This window comes from Electrophorus electricus, chromosome 11 (assembly GCF_013358815.1).
Source record: "Electrophorus electricus isolate fEleEle1 chromosome 11, fEleEle1.pri, whole genome shotgun sequence".
Classification (NCBI taxonomy): Eukaryota; Metazoa; Chordata; class Actinopteri; order Gymnotiformes; family Gymnotidae; genus Electrophorus; species Electrophorus electricus.
In genome coordinates this window covers 13157523-13174149 of record NC_049545.1, presented here as the reverse complement: position 1 = coordinate 13174149, position 16627 = coordinate 13157523, and the positions used below count along the sequence as shown (strand labels likewise).

General features: G+C 42.8%; 1 protein-coding gene across 2 annotated transcripts in view; it reads left to right on the top strand.

Moving 5' to 3' along the window:
- Nucleotides 1-870: 870 nt before the first annotated feature.
- tjap1 (tight junction associated protein 1 (peripheral)) overlaps nt 871-16627 on the top strand; it is a 50529-nt gene continuing 34772 nt past the window's right edge. The window contains exons 1-2 of one of the 2 annotated variants that reach the window (XM_035531407.1): nt 871-1229; nt 1315-1467. The gene's annotated coding sequence lies outside the window, so the exon portion shown is untranslated. Of the gene's footprint in view, nt 1230-1314; nt 1656-16627 lie in introns of both variants that reach the window. The other variant, XM_035531408.1, reaches the window with a different exon arrangement.

Below are 16627 nucleotides of genomic sequence, written 5' to 3'. Positions count from 1 at the left end.
ACCAGCAGAGTAACAGTTGAGGCAGTGTTTCTCAGTGACTTTGTGTAAGGATCTTGGAAAGAAACACCGATGACACAATTACACAACTGAGCCTCCCTTGGCTCAGGAAATCAAAGAAGGCTTGACTGCCATCTGGTGCTGGCTTTTCTGTTCATTAGGTGTTACAGTCTCATCCACTGAATACCGACGTGAAACTTAGTCCCATGTAGCCACGAGGGCTGCTTCTAAGACTGGTCATGTTTTTGCCTAAGATACATCCGACCGAATGCCACTATATAGAAGAGACCTGTGGATTCAAAATTATTTCTTAGAAGTATGGCCTATGGTACACGTTAGCCTGCTGTCTATGCTGAAGTTTTTCTTAGGTGGTTTTTGGGTGTTTTTTGAATAGGAAGTATACTGAAATATACTTTAGTATGGACATTTTTGAGGTATATTTTACCAAGAAAGGCATTGTGAGATAAGTTTCTAACACTGTTGAACATTTGAGCGGCGTTTAAGCTTTTTGGAGGGAGGGGCAGAGTATTTTAACTTCATATAGGCTATGCTTGGTTAATGCTGTAGACTCACTGAGTTTTACAAATACCTACATTTAAATTATTTTTGCACCAGAGCACGAACATTCATTAGGTTGACTTTCTCTTCAACCTATGTGTCAAGATATGACATGAACGATTTTTTTTCCTGGATCAGCATGCTGAAGTCATGCGATCACTGGCTTTGTAGTGCACCTGTCTGGACCTGGAGGTGGCAGGTTTCTGGAGCCCAGATCCTTCCTTAGTGTCCCCAAACTCCATAACGTCAGCGCGCGCAATACGTGGGGATTCCTAAGGATTACCCGGCGTGCCTCACGGGAAAGATGGCGGTGGGAGAGAGGAGGAGAGGATAAAGTTTACCTCGGCTCTTCAGCAACGCAACATCGGATAGAGTTCACTGTCAACACTTTGGCGGTCTGTCGAAGACAGCTGATACGTGGCTGCCGATCTTGACGCCTTAATAGATTTCATGGAGTGCTTTTTTTGTTTTTTGTTTTTTTTTAAATAGAAGGGGTGGCTTCCCGAGTAGTTGCGACTCCTGTCGCTAGCAAGTGTTAGCAAGCAGCGAAACTGTTGTAGGGAAATAGTGGACAAAGTTTATTACCTCAGCTCGGAGTGAGCGACTACTGATTTATCCGAAGCCGTCGGGGCGACTGGTTATTCACCGCATTTTTTTGGGAGACGTGGGAGAAGGTAAGAACTAAACAATTACGTCTGTGTCTGCGTGGTTCTGTCCCAAATTGGACATCTGAAATGCATTTTTTTGTATTCTTGACAGTGGCCCAGTCGATGAAACCGAGAAGTGATAAACACACCCAGCAGCAAACCATAGCCAGTAACGCGAATGCGCCGCACGGCACTGGAATACAACTCCGTGGAAGGGATATCATAATTTTACCTTTGATTTTTTTTTCTGTCGGTCAAGATCAAGGTGAGCAGTTTAATGATCGATGCGGTAGATCGACGGAAAGTGTGAACAACGTGAACATTTGATTTTTGCTGGTCCAGTCCGAGGGCAGTCCGCCTGCCTGCCTGCCTGGGGGCTGGGAAAATTAGCCTGGGCTTTGACATTGTTTTCAGCTCATATTTAACCTACACACTCGACTGGTTGCATACCGGGTAGGCTATACGGCATTGTTTGTATTAAAGGCTTCGAAATAACAGTTTTTTAAAAAACCGCTATCCACCAATGATGTCTCGACTAGTAAAAACTGAGCTGTTGAGTTTCCTTCTCTGTTCTTTGTTACTGTTGTTATATCCTTACTGATTTTTTTTATAACTAGAATATTAAAAGTGAATATAATTATAATTAATATTAAGCCCAAATTACTAAGTGAATGCACGGATATTTTTTTAGAAGCCAATTTTCTCTCTTGATGCAAAGAGGTATCTAAAGCAATCGGTGCAAATACTTTTGTTGAATTGACCAGGAATCCATGGTACCGGTGCAGTTCACATTTCCACAACAGGTATGAGTCGACTCGTATGAATAAACCAATTGAATGGTAAAGAGAAAGTTGTAAAGATAGCGTTAGGTTATAGTAAATAAACGATAAATAATGAAGCACAAGTAAGCTTCATATTAGCTACAAGTTGAATTGCTTAAATGGCGTGTGCCAACGAACCGCTGCAGTTTTTAAATGTAGGTATATCTGACTTCTAGTACACCCCCGCGTCGTACGTACAATGCATTAGCGCATATAGTCCAAACAGCCGTTGGTCTAACGAATTTCACGAGGTGCACTGTTTGTAAACCAGCCCAGAGACGTTTTTAGAGGCTCCAGCGTTCATGTAAGTGTGTAATTAACCCAAACCTGCGCTATGATGTTTAACACTATATCACTTTGTACTCTGTCACTGATGTGTGCAATGTTTGCACTAAGGGGAGTTGAAATGGCCCATGATGTTTCAATAATTAATGTGCATCCTCAGCTATTATGCCATACTTGGCCTGTTCTAAGTCTTTAATAGACGTTTTAAGATGTATATCTTACACAACACACCTCTTGTACCTGGCGAAGTAATGAAGATTTCATTTGATCAAGAATAAGACATTGTTTTTGTTTTTTCCCCATTATGCCTGTTAATTCATAAGGTCATGTGAAATAAGAATAAACCAGTAGACTGACCAGAGTCTGATACTATTGTGGAAAATGGGGCGGTCTTTTTTAAATTTATTTTTTTATAAACAGTTTGTGCTCCCTTGAAGATCTCCCTTGATCATCTGCTGGCTGTTAGTTGTGTAGAGCCGGACCAATATATTGCCTCCCCGATATTCGTTCTCATGCTTATATATCAGCTTGTGCTGTTGTGTGAGGGGCAGCGTGTTGGTAAAGTCGGCACCTCTCGTCATTCCGTTACCCCTGCTGAACGTGCCTGTAACGGTGTATGACACGCTTTCATGCTGCTGGCATGTTATCCCTTTAGGAAGCTTGTGGGTGGCAGGAGGGATTTGCGCAAGGAGGTGCAAGCCTCCTGCAGAGGTTTATCATTTAAAAAACAGCCAATGAGAAAATGTTTGCAGAGGGATTTGTTGTACGGTTTACTCTGTCAAGTGCTGCCGCGTACAGCGTAGCTTTGCTAAGCATGGCGTAGATGTGAGAAGTATGCCGCATGCGGCTGGGAGTTGCTGGTGGAAGACGCTTGCTCCACGTTCCGTAGCTTTTGCGTTTGCCTCTCCTGCGATAAGTGATTTTAATCAGCGGTTGGCATCCTTTGCCCTCTCGCTGGCTCTTGGCTCTGTCTGTGAAATCTTTCAGCCTCCGCGTGGAGAGAAGTACACATTTGTGATCCCTGTAATTGGAGCTTGTAAAACCGTGCGCTTCAGTAAACTGTAGAAATGAAATCTGTGCCGCAGTTTTCTGCTAATGAGGGGAAATGTGCCACAGGCTGATGCACTTTGGCATGCCACGTCTTGTTTTATGGCAAGAATCATTCCTGTTAAGTAAGCAGCTGGTTTGCGCATATTTCACTCAAATCTTTTCAATGTGGAAATTCAAAAGGTGTAGAAGGCTTCTTGATGTATAGTGTTGTATACCATTTCCTCACAAAGGGTAGTGCAGATTGCTTTATTGTGGAGATTTAGGGATTACAAAATGGTTATAATAGCTTGGTCAGAAATGCTGCCCCCAAGCTAGATGACAGTATTGTGCCATCAGGAAGCTGGGACATCTAAGTGGATAAATGGCTGCAAACCACTTGTTGTGCACGGAAAATTCTGCCTGCTTCACGGAACACTGTCACACAGGTCAGTAGTGTAACAATGACTTTAGATAGAATTTGCATGCGTTTGTGGACATTGTTGACATTCTCTTCAAAGTTCCTTTCCACTTTGATCTAGCTTTTTTTTATTTGTAAATGACTGGGTAGGTGTAGTTTAAATATGGAAACACCAGTTAAGCTGCAGTTGAAATGTTCTACCAATTATATGAAGTAATTATTTAATTGTTAAATAGCGTTGCATATCTGGAAAATATCTAATGTAATTTGGTACATAAAAATGGAGATGAGTGTGTTTTGCTACATTAATTGACGATAGCGTGGCTTGCAGTGTTCTGACTGATGGAAAACGTAAAGGCACATCATAGAAGGTATTGATTAGAAGTTTCATGGCCACATATCCTTAACTACTGGGTAAGTGTGGCCAGCCTTTTTAGCCAATGGTATTTAAAATAAATAAATAAATAAATAAAAGTCAAGCATGTGCCGTCTTAACAAAGTGTGAGCTATAACCTGTCTACTCTGTAGCATCAGTCACTAATGGCTTGCATTGCAATGAAGATGGTTCCCTTGAGTATAAAATGTGCAGTGATCACAGTGGCTCACCAATTTAATCTCTTAGTTTGTAGGAGGTTAGTTGACTAAAATGTGGACTTGACAGAATGGTCATTGAGCAGCTTTGCTTTGTGTTTTTTTGTTGTGCCGCGGTATCCCATGTCGATTCTCATAAATCGAACATTCTGTTCAGAGCATTTATCTTTAACTTGGCTGACAGGCCCATGTAGGCTTATAGTTTTATCTGCATAGACTAAGATGGTGCATCAATGTTCTGTTGCTTTAGAGGGCTTCTGTGCTGACAGTATAAAGGTCTTTTGAGCAGGAGGGCTATTGAGTCATCAGAACTGTGAAGGCATTCCTCTCCTAGGCTGTGGTCTGGTTTTGGTGGAATGCTCTTCAGTTGCCGCCATCCAATTCGTGTGCAAATTCTCCCTTCTGCTGCTGCTGTCATTGTCACCCTGTCACGGCCCTGTTTTATTTGTAGGCCGCTTGAATCCGATGATCCGTGACCCGCAATATAGGCGTCTCCAAAATAGCCACCTCACTGTTTCTGGCGCAGTTTTAAACCGACATGTTTCAGCCCATCTGATGGTTCAGGTTGTCATTTCAGCTGCTGGCCCTGGCTGGAACATCTAACGGTGGGTCGACGTTCTTGGAGTGCATCCGTGTGCGCTTTTGTTATCAAAGGCCCAGTGCGCTTTCATATCGAAAAGAAACCTTCCAAGAATCTGGGTTGTCTTTAAAGTTGCACATGTTGCAAACTAAGAGGGCTTGGGCGTGTTCAGTCTCCATACTAGGATTGCTTTATTAGACCGTGATGTAATTTTCCGTTATCATGGTGTGTCTTCGCTTCCGTGCTAGCAGGCAGTTCTGTCTGTGCCCTGGAGCAGGGAGATTGTCAGCCATTTTTTGATTTGCCATTTGGAGCATACAAGCTGGTGGCATGTCTCGGCTTTCAGGAAGAAGCCGGTAAAATCGGTAAATTTGCGTTTGGCTTCTTTACCCAAGCAAGTTCACATTGCACAGTAGGCAAAATCTCTATGCATAGAACTGTTCCTGTTATACTATTAGAGAAATTTATTTTAGAGCACTCACTAGAATGACCTTTATTTCTGTAATTTAGTTTTTCCTGTATACTTTAGTCTTTCACTCAGTTTGCTAATGAAAGTTAAAGAATCCACTCAACCCCGTTATGACCTTATAATTAACTGTTGTGAGGTCAGCCTTGACCACCAAGTCTGTAACGTGGACATTGTCCTCAAATGAATGCAATGACATTTACAGTGTATTTGCACAGGAGAATAAAAGTTGGCTGAAAACAAGGTTCTTTGTTACTTTTGAGTGACTCATTGATTCAGAATGTGTTTGGCTAGCATTAGTATTAGTGTTAGCGCTTCATTGTATAATGAGGCAGATTTTGCTCTAGAGCTGCATCCTAATTTCAGAAAACTCTCTGCCTCCCTCCACAGAGATGCCAGGTCTATTTAGGCACGGCTGTTTTTATAAAGGCATGGCTGTTTGTATGCGTTCTTTGTTCGTTTATATTTACAGAATGTGTGTCTCTGTGTGTACATGTAAATTTTTAGAGCCAGTAGTACCAAGGAAAAGATGATCAATAATCCTCGACAACACGCATCTTTTTCCACAAGACCTGTATTTTTTTTCTCTCTCTCTCTCTCTGTCTCTCTCTCTCTCTCTCACCAGCTACTAGGAAGACTGTCTAGATCTGAGCATGGCAGACCACTGCCACTTAGTGCTTCACTTTTGCAGGTGTATAGAAGCCCATGCACACAACCATTTCCTAAATTCTGATGTGCTCTCCTTATTTCTTTTAACTTTTTTAAGGAAATATAGTACTGCTGACAAGTGGTTAGTTCTGGACTATAATTAAGCAACGACTGCACTTAAACTGCTTAAGATGTACTTATTGGTTGTATATAAGAGTCCTGGGGGAGGTAGTGTCTGTTGGAACTACCATCTCACGATGCCACCTCAAAAAGCTGCCAACACATGGCGGGACATTCAGTGATTCATCCAGTATGGCGACCATCTCCTCCTGTCTCTTCCCATCTACTGCTCGCTGACTTGCTCTGTCTCCGTTCTTTTGAAATTGGACTCCCTCCAGTCCGTGCCTAATATTGACTAGCTTTACTCACTATTGCTCTGTGGAAGACTTGGCTTTTGTGCACTTTTTTTTTTTTTTTTGTCTGTGGAAAGGCCACCAAGACGTAGTCCTGAATGGGTGGTGGCGTGGTGCTTGCACAGGCAGAGGGGCATATTTCTGTTGAACATCCGCGCTCGTGTTACAGGGCGAGCGGTAACAGAAGTGACCCGGCGGCGAGGCTGATGCTGTGTGACTCGAACCCATACAGGAAAGCTGAGCGGAGGTTAACTGCGGAGAAGATATGGGCTCGTTGCCTGCTGTGCCCTCCCCTGGGGCACACTGCTTATCTGTGAGCGCGCTGGCACTGGTCCAGGTCGCTCTCTTGACGACTCGTACAGCTGTTCCAAGGTTGTTTTGAGCCCTGGTGACTGCAGACTGCGCATCGTGGCTGGCCGAGCCCGTTCCTTCCCAGGAGCTGCGAATTGCATGTGTGGGACCAGAAAGAGATGTCTCAGCACTTTATCTGTTCCCCCCAAGCGCACACAGTCAGAGGTCAGCCTCTACTAAAGAGACGCAGAGTGATTACAAATCTGTCTCGCTGTTGGGCTGCCATTTTTGCCCTTCTGGAATACACCTTTATCCCAACCTCCACCACCTACCCCTTTTCTCACACATATACACACACACTTCCCATTTTCATGCCTTTTTTGGCTACAGCTTATAGGCAGTATTGGCACTATGCCTTATTGCTGGTAGGATTTGCTTGAATCATTGAAGCCTGTTCCACATCAACCAATGAGTACGACCTCAGCTGGTGTCCCTCCCTATGTCCTAGCCAAATTTGTCATCTGAAATGCTGCTCTCTCGAAATTCTCTATTCAGCATCAGTTCAAAATCGACACCCTTTATATCTGATATATTCCGCTATTTCTCCGTCTCCGCAGTGGGAGTACAGAGTCGCTGTGGAGTGGATGTTTCATCATTCCCCGAATAGATTACTGCACTCTGCCTACAGAGCAGTGAATGAATTCCTGAGCTGGCTTTACTCAATGTGAAAGATTGACCACTTTCACATTTACTGTTGGATTTCCCACATTCCTCTGTGGCCGATTTGTCGTCGCCATTAATTAGGCTAAGCACATGGCTTGTTTGTGCTTGCAGCTTGCTTGCTTTCAAGGTGATGCAGAGATTTGGTTCAGACCAAATTCCTGTGAGTGCAAGCCAGTTAGTGTTGGAGGTCCCTGCCCTCAGCTTAGTTAATTTATTGCATTTCTGCACCCTCTAAGAGTAGTAAAAGGGAAAAAGGTGCAGTCTCAGGAATTTCCGCTTGAAGACTCCTGTGAAGACGAGCTTGAGAAATGTTCCCTAGCTTGTGGAGCTTACTCTCCATTGAGGCTTGGAGGCTCCATGGCGTGCATGTGGGGAGTTTTTGGGTTAGTCTGCCTTCTCAGAGAGCCCCGCTGCGCTGCACAGTGGCGGGAGAGATGCTTTTGCACCTGAACACTGAGGAAACCAGTGAGAGCCATATGCAGGAAAACTGCTTCCGCTCTCCTCGAGTCCTGCTGGGCTTTAGAAGAGGATCCCCCAACGGAGGCTTCCTGGCATGCTGAATTTTGACTTAATACGGGCTGAGGTGGAGCAGGTTTCCCAGCGTCCCTGTTCCTCTGCTGTTTTGCCATCTGAATGAATAACTGAAGTGACAGCGACAGACGAGAGAACTCCTGGGCTGGGGTCTGTGGCTCATCTGCAAGCGGGATGCGTTTTGAATTGCTTTATGCTTGTTGTTGAATGCCCGAGGCTGGTGTTAAGGGGGTGGAACTGGTATGAGTGTGGATCCTGAACAGTTGAATAAATGCATGCAAAAGAGGAAACTGGATATCGTCTCCATCTCAACGTGTAATAAGGAGGTAAGTGGATCAAACGTGGCCTGTGTATTCACAATAGCAAATAACTGAGGCACATTTTTCATGCCTGTATAATTTTCATGCAAACACTTGAAAGGACCATTTTGATTGCCAAACTGCATCGGGACAGAGGGGAAAAGCTTCTGGATGGATCCAGTAGTCCATCCTGCTTGTCTGCCTGCTTCCATTTTCATACAGTGGACAAATCAATTGAACTTCTATTCCACTAATGCAGAACTTGGGACAATGTACAAGTTCAGCCATATCATTTTTTTCTGACACAGACCTCAAGAGATTTTACACAATCCTTGAGAAACCAGTTCCTTTTTCTTTGAATTCTGTGCATGGTTGCGCCAGTATGCTTCTCATTTCCTTTTGAATATGTTGTTGGCCCCTGTGGCAGACAAACCGGCCTCCTCCAGCGCGGGGGTAGTTCTGTGAGCACAGCCTGCACTGGGGAAGCTCTTGAGTGCGGGGTGTGGTTGTTCTCTGTAGGATTGTGCAGCATTTGGCTAACTGTGTGGCAGCACCATCTTGTCCCTGTTCGCCCAAGTGTGAATCTGGTCCACTGACTGTACTCCAGTTACTCAGCAGTGTCCATGATTCAATGCTGGCCCTTGTTAAGTTAGTTTCTTGTGGGCTCTTCCTGCCTGTGTCTTGCCAAGAACCCAATGTGCTCCCTTCTCTAACAAAACCGCTGAAGGTTAAAACGCGTCCCTCTCTATGGCCGTCCTGCCGTTCCCCTGCTAGCGAGCGGTAGTTCCTCTTCCAGACTCTTCCATCACAAGCTGTTGGAACACTGATTTTCTGAAGTTATTCAACAGTTTCCCTGTGCGGTGTACCCCAGCCATGAAATCGCTGCTACTCTTAGCCAAGCCTAGAGCTGAAGGGGTAAGTGGAAGGAGAGGGACAGTAGAAGGTGTCATGATGGCGAAGGCCCGCGTCTGTAGGTCTGCTGACGTCCCAGTTCAGGTTCATGAAAGGGAATCATTACTTGATGCCTCAGTGGAGGAGTGTTCATGGGCTTTGCACAGGTATCAGCTTCCATCATCCGCCAACGACCTCAGGGATCAACTGCCGCTTCTTGCCGACCCGGGATGCTGCACTTTTCACACCCAGTGTCCAAACTCCCAGTGCAGCTGCCTCTCCTGCTGGTTTTGACCACACTGTTTTGTTTGTGTGTACAATGGTGAGTCTACGGGGGATATGTAAAGTACGTTTTGATGCACATGATCCCTTTTGGTCCCCCTTTGTCCCTTCAGACTAATGGCACTAACTTTTGTAATAATGTACACTTGGGTAAAATACAATCTGCTTAGTGACACCTTCCTTGCATCGATACCCACTGACCAATTAGTCACACCTATCTTATAACTACGTTTCATAGGTGTCCATTTAGAGATTGTAGCACATCTGTTGTCTTGCACAATTGGACACCCTCTACCCCTTTCATTACTCAGTTTCTGATGACAGAACCACTACTGACTGGTGTAATTTGGTAGGTAGATCAGTCTCACCGGAGCAGTGACGCTGACACATTAACATTAGTGAGTATTGTGTTGGTATGGCAACTCCAGCAATTCTTTGGTGCATTTACATTTGTGTCTGCTGGATGGGAACTGCTGTCACCCAAAACATTTAGCTAGCAGTGGTAGTTTGATGTGTGAGGAGGGTTAACACAAGTAGCCTCAAACTGGTGCCCATGTGAGCTGTTTCTAATAAAAGAATGTTTTTAGTAAAGTGGGTAGAGCATGTATGTGGAATGATGCTTACATTACCCTTGCATTTCTCTTCTAGCTGAGCAATAGTGTGGAAGTCGCACTTTATTTATCTATTTATTTATTTATTTATGAAATGTTAGTACGTTTTGAAAACAAAATATTCAGAAACTTACCCAGATAAACGAAGCTAATCGTCGTTCTGTCTATATGTTGCAGTATGTTAAAATTCCTTGAAACAGCCACAGAATATCATGAATATCATTTATGGAATGACTTACATTGGCCAGGATACTCATAGCATGCATAAACCAATTGGCTCAAGGGCTTATTTGCATATTCTGGCCTTCTGTGACATGAATATCACAAAGGTCAGTATTGCAATAATGATTAACAAATCATTATGCATAGCCATATTTACACTTTGCACCAGGATGACACGGACACCATAAATTCGAAATACGTCTGTTTCATTCCAGATTGGGGACTTGAACACCATGCTTGTTTGTCCAAAGCACGCATGCCTGCTTTGGAGACTCCGCGGCCCAGAATCGGCAGTGCTGTTCCTAACGTTACTTTGCAGGAGTTTGACTTGCTCTCTCACTTGAACACAGACAAGTTATATCCAGGACTATTACATGTAAATGTCTAACACTTTTTTTTTTTTCCTTCCTTTTTTCATTGTACATTTCTTTTCCAAAGAATTTCTAGAGCAGCGGTGGTTTATTACTCACTCCTCCAGGTCGTAAATGGGGAGCTGTGTTAATTACAAGAATGCTTGACTCTGAGCTTTAAGGACTCCCATGTTGTTTCATTGCTACTCGTCGTGCTAATGCACTTGTCCCCGTGATGGATTGCTCATACGTCTACTGCAGACAGCCCCGTCATTCCTGGCTTTCGGCAAGTCTTTTGCACACTGTCGTGCAACACGGTGATTGGAGCGAGATTGTCGGTGGTGATTAGTCATAATTGCGGCTCGTTTTCTAGCCATTTTCTGTATAATTTTCCGGCCAAGATATGGAAAAGCGCAGACTTTCAGATGTTGCCCTGGATACGTCTTTGCTGACTCACTTGAAGCAGGTTTGAAAAGCAGTTTAGATTAGATTATTCTTGTACTGTAGGATGTCTAACCACTGCCCATGTCTGGATATTCTTCTCACAGCTTCTCATTTGATGACAGGCTTCATTCTGAAGACGTTGCACTCACAGACAAATCTTTTTAACGTCCGAGAGTGTCTCTGTTCTCTTCCGCCTGCAGCAGAAATTGATTTAGTCAATTTGGCATGGGCTGTGTGAGCAGCATTCTTCCACCTCCTCCGGTTTCCTGCCTTGGCATGGCATGTGCATCTTATTACTGGCTCCCAGCTTTTCGCTTCAGTTCCCTGAGAGCTGATGGAGAGGTGTGTCCACCTGCAGCGTAGCAGGTCACCGGCTGAAATGAGGACGGGAACGCTGCTTCCTGCCTCCTGCCGCTTCCGTTTTCTCTCACGGCTTTTTATTAGTGTTTCTCCTGCTGCTTAATGGCATTGTTTGCTCACGGAGCCCCACTGGGTCAAAATGGGAGAGAAATGTCATAGGTGATATGCAAATGGTCTATAAAATTACATTGGGGAGAAGTTAAGAGGTTTGGGGAGGAGTTAGTGTTTTTGAAGACCTCAGCGGATCTGATACCTTGGTCTTTGGTTCTGAAGGCCCCTTCATGTGTCCAGTTGCTGTGCGCTCTCTCTCAATGCCCGCATGTTGGTTCTGGGTTTCTGAGTATGTTTTGTTTTGTCTTTTTATTGAGCAAAGCAGCACTGAAAAGGCCTCCCATGGGAAAAGCAAGTTAAAGCATACCCCAAATGAGTTCATAAGAGCAAGATCAAAGTGATCAAATTAACAAATTGTGTTAATTGCTTTAATATGCTTATGGACATGTTTCAGAGGCCATCTGTATCACGAGGACTAGAGGTTCAGCTGAGCATTGCTGGCCACTGCATGCCATGTTTTATCAATGGTTAGGTAGACATATCATCAGCAACAAGGTCACTGCATAATGAGTATAGAGTATAATGGCATAGGCCATTTGCGTCAATAGCTTGGAATGAATCTATAGCTATATTTGCTTATTTAGGGAATATAATACAAAGTTTGGAACAAGCTCCAAAACTGCTAATGCAATTTGTTTTCTAAAAGGTTGTCATTACATTTTTTGGTATGGCTACTAAAATCAAAAGCATTCCTCATTAAAAGCATTAGTGCTTTGTAAATGAATGCTTGATGATTTCACATAAAATTCGAATGCCTGTTGAGCACTACAGTCTCACATGGTCCAGGATGCTCTGTGAATGTGGTGATGAATGACTGACTCCACATGGTCTGATATATCTCCAGTAGTTCCATGTACTGAGGGTACTGTGACTAGGTATTGAACTTTTCTGTGCCTGACAATAGCAATTACAGTTTAGTTCCATTGCTGTATTGTAGTTTTGTAAAGGTGTGGTGTCCAGAGTACTGTTTAGGTTATTTTAACAACATATTACTTGCAGCATTTTTCAGGCACACTTTTAAGTGGAGCAACTTGCATACATTTATTAGTGTGTGTGTCCTCCTTGGGAATTAAACCTGTGACCTTAGTATTGCTTATCATACCTGCTCTTTCAGATGAGCCACAGGAGTGCTTAAAGTAATGAGCAGTAAAGTAAATTACAGACAGTCCATAACTTTCTAAAATGAGTCAAGCATTTGGTGTTCATGTAGCAAGAAATCTAAATAACAAACATGCCAGTTTTCAGTCAAACGTTTTTTTTTTTTTTGCCCTATCCGTGAATACATTCTATCGCCCGATATTCACAGCTTGAATATATGATACTCAGACAGCTGTGTGTTCAGCTCTCCCTAACATTCAATTCTGTATGCAGTCACTGAAAAAGATTCAAGTGGCCAGTCATAGTGTAGACATGAATTTCAAGTGGTAGACCTCATTTTGTCACAAGGTCATGTGCCCCTTAGACATGTCCTGAAGTCCATAGATGCTGCTGGAATAGGATGTTGTACAAATTTAGATGAGCACTGAGACCCTGGGCAGCATATAGGCTGTATTATATTTAGCCTACTACCAGACTCTCAACAGTGTCAGTTGTCTCTTTTGTGGGTGTAAATTGTAAAACAGATGCCATGATAATGGGACTTGACAGTAATCCGCTGCTGTTCTTTATTCTTTGTTCATCCAAGTGCGAGTGATGTACAATTTTCACTTTTTAAAGGATGTTCAAAAGCAAATCGTATACCAATAGACTCTGCTACTCATTTGAGTGGGTCTATACCTTCTTTAGAATAGCCTTTCATATGGCATTATAAATACTGCTGAGACATTTGACATTTTTTCTTTTTAGCACATCGTTACTATCACAGTTGGGTAATATTAGATTATTCAGAGGAAGGATCAGTGTGTTATTGACTTCTCCAGGAGTTACGACTGTATTCCAAATTTAGCTGGAGTGTGTGTATATTCATTGGCCAACATTAGATACACCTTGCTTGTACAGGGTTGCCTTTAGATTGAACAAGGTGCTGGAAACATTCCTCAGAGTTTGGTCCATATTGACATGATTGCACCACATAGTTGCTGCAGATTTTTCAGCTGCACATCCATGATGCGAATATCCTGTTCTACCACATCCCAAGGGTGCTCCATTGGTTTGAGATCTGGTGAATGTGGAAGTCATTTGAGTACAGTGAACTCATTGTCATTTTCAAGAAACCAGATTCAGATGATTAGTGCTGTGGTGTGGTGCGTTATCAGAAGATGGGTACACTGTAGTGATAAAGGGATGGACATGGTCAGCAATTCGGGTAGGCTGTGGCGGTATATAGATATTTAGGTTCCCAAATAGCCCTGTTCCACCAACAAGGAACCAGAACTATTCCGGTTCGTGCACCTAAATAAATAGGCTCCGGAACCTGAAAAGTTAGTTCCAAGTTGGAACCATAGAACAGTAGGCTCTTCGACATGAGCTGTGACGACGAGCGAAGGCTTGTCAAGTTGTAGAGGAAAGAGTGCAGCGCAGCGCAGCACAGCGGAGCTGGATGGGGTCATTTGCCAGTACGTTATGTTGTGCTCAATGGCATGCTAACAGACCAGCAAACCGGATGACTGGGGCGCTGAATTCAGTTACAGCTGGAAGCTGACTCTGCATCTCCGTCCACATCAGCTGTTAATGGATGATTACATTAAAATTAGCCTATATGTAATGTTATAATATTTCCATGACTGACTAATTTTGCTGTTCACTATATTAACGTTGGTCATTATCTATTATTATTATTATTATTATTTTTATTATTATTTTTATTATTATAATCATTTTTATCACCAATAGTTGAGCCATACTTGCTTTTTGGATAAACACAAACATCTTTAACAGTACATATGCTTGCAGGTAATCTAAGCGGTCTGCAGTCTTGTAACTAGTGTTTTCTTCGGTTGTGAGCTGTACCACTCCCTCTGTTGTTGACGTATCCTTGGACCCAAAACAATTGGTGCAAACGCAGGCCCGTTCCTCGTTGGTGGAAAGAGGCTAAAAGAAAATGTCCTAAAGTAAAGTGTGTTTGACCACCACCACCCTGAGCCATTGATGCAAGGCAGGATGGATCCATGCTTTAATGTTATTTACTATTTGAACGTTGCAGCTGGAATTGAGACTCATCAGTTCAGGCAACGTTTTTCCAGTCTTTTGTTGCCCACTTTCGGTGAGCTTGTGCAAACTGTAGCCTCACTTGCCTGTTCTTCGCTGACAGGAGTGGTACCTGTGTGGTCTTCTACTGCTGTAATCTGTCTGCTTCAAGGTTGGACATGTGTTCAGAGATGCTCTTCTGCAAACTTGGACTGTAAGCAGCAATTATTTGAGTTACTGTTGCCATTCTATCAGCTCAAACCAGTCTGTCCATTCTCTTCTGACCTCTGGCATCACCAAGGCATTTTTTCTTTTTTTCATATTTTTATTTTTTGAGTTTCTTAGACACTCCTGAAATGCCCCTCTTGACCATGTTGACATGCCTAAATGCATTGAGTTGATATTTGATTGGTTGATTAGATGTTTGCATTAATGAGCAGTTGAATAGGTGTACCTGATAGTGGCCAGTGACTGTGCGTATAAATATAATTTCTGGTATTGGCCAATTGACATTTAAGTCAGAAGTCTCTGAAATGATCAGCCTCCTGCAGTATTTAAAATGTACTGCATAGCAGGTCCCAGGGTGCCAGAAGTAAATTGCATTGACTTTGTTTAGTTTAGTGACCTCCAGTCGGAGTTCAGCAGAGACATGAACTGCGCGGTGATCAAGTTTGTCATAATTGCCTGGAAACTTCTCATTCAGTAATACTCAAATTACAATGAGCAAAGTGTCTGGAGTTCATTTGAGATTGTCATGTTTTTGTCACATTTTATATTAAGATAAGGGCAGAAAATGCTTTTGTTCCTAAAATGTCCTTTTCGGAACATTTCACTTTTCACTTTTTTTAATAATTGCTCCCAAGATGTTATATAGGCTAATAATGAATAAAATGTATTATACGTTTTACAGATTTAGCAATTTTAATAAAGATTTGTTTACAAACATGATGTTAGTAAGTAGGTTTAAGTGAATGTTTGTTTATTTAAAAATTCCTCATTCAGTTGTTGTGTGTTGTATGTAAATAAATACATTATTTAAAAAAAAATGTTCCTCGCACATTTTCCCAGTTCATATGTCTTGCTGCAAGTGTTGTGTGGAAAAACAGAAATAAGGACATCTTCACTCACTATCGACTTCCAAAACATAGATGTTAAAACACCAGCGCTAAATAGAGGCTCTGAAAGCTGACAGAACCGAGCCGAAGACCTATGCTGACATTTTCAAATGCACTTATTGCTGAAAGTCATTTTCAGGAGCGGTTTCCACACTGTAATCAAATTATGAGTCAGCAGTCTTATCACAGATGTACAGAAATGTACAGAAGCTGAAGAGAATAATTATATTAAGAGGTGACTGAATAACACCCTTATCTAAACATTTTTAACTGCATTAGTTTTTCCTCACAGACATTATGCAGGCTCAAGTAACTAACCACATGTCTCTCTGGTCATTGATTGATTGCTCTCATACACTGTTATAGTACAGTTATTTTTCCCCATTTCTTCTGAACAGTACAAACATGAAATACAGGCGTAATGGTCAGTGTTCAAATTGAAAGACTTTTCTTGTGAAGGCCAGTGAGGTCCTGGGTGAACTCCATTAACACGCAAACTCAGTTCAGCTCGTTGTGAGGTCTGTCCTTTTGTTAGCTTCTCTGTTGGTGTGTTAGTTGGATTTTAGGGATTGTCACAAGTACAGTGTTCCTCGTGGAGCCTCTGTAGAAAGCTGCCTTTGCCTGAGGAATTATCCATCCTTCCCCAAAGTGTCATTTATGTGTAACTTGGCGTGTGTGTGTGTGTGTGCACATCCCCCCCCCCCACTCCTCATAAAGTGAGGAGGAGTGTGTTGCGTGCTTCATGATGACTCAGCTGGTTGCTGCCTGCTTTGTTTAATGACTGCTGGTTGAAGCCAGCTGCCCATTACCATACACTC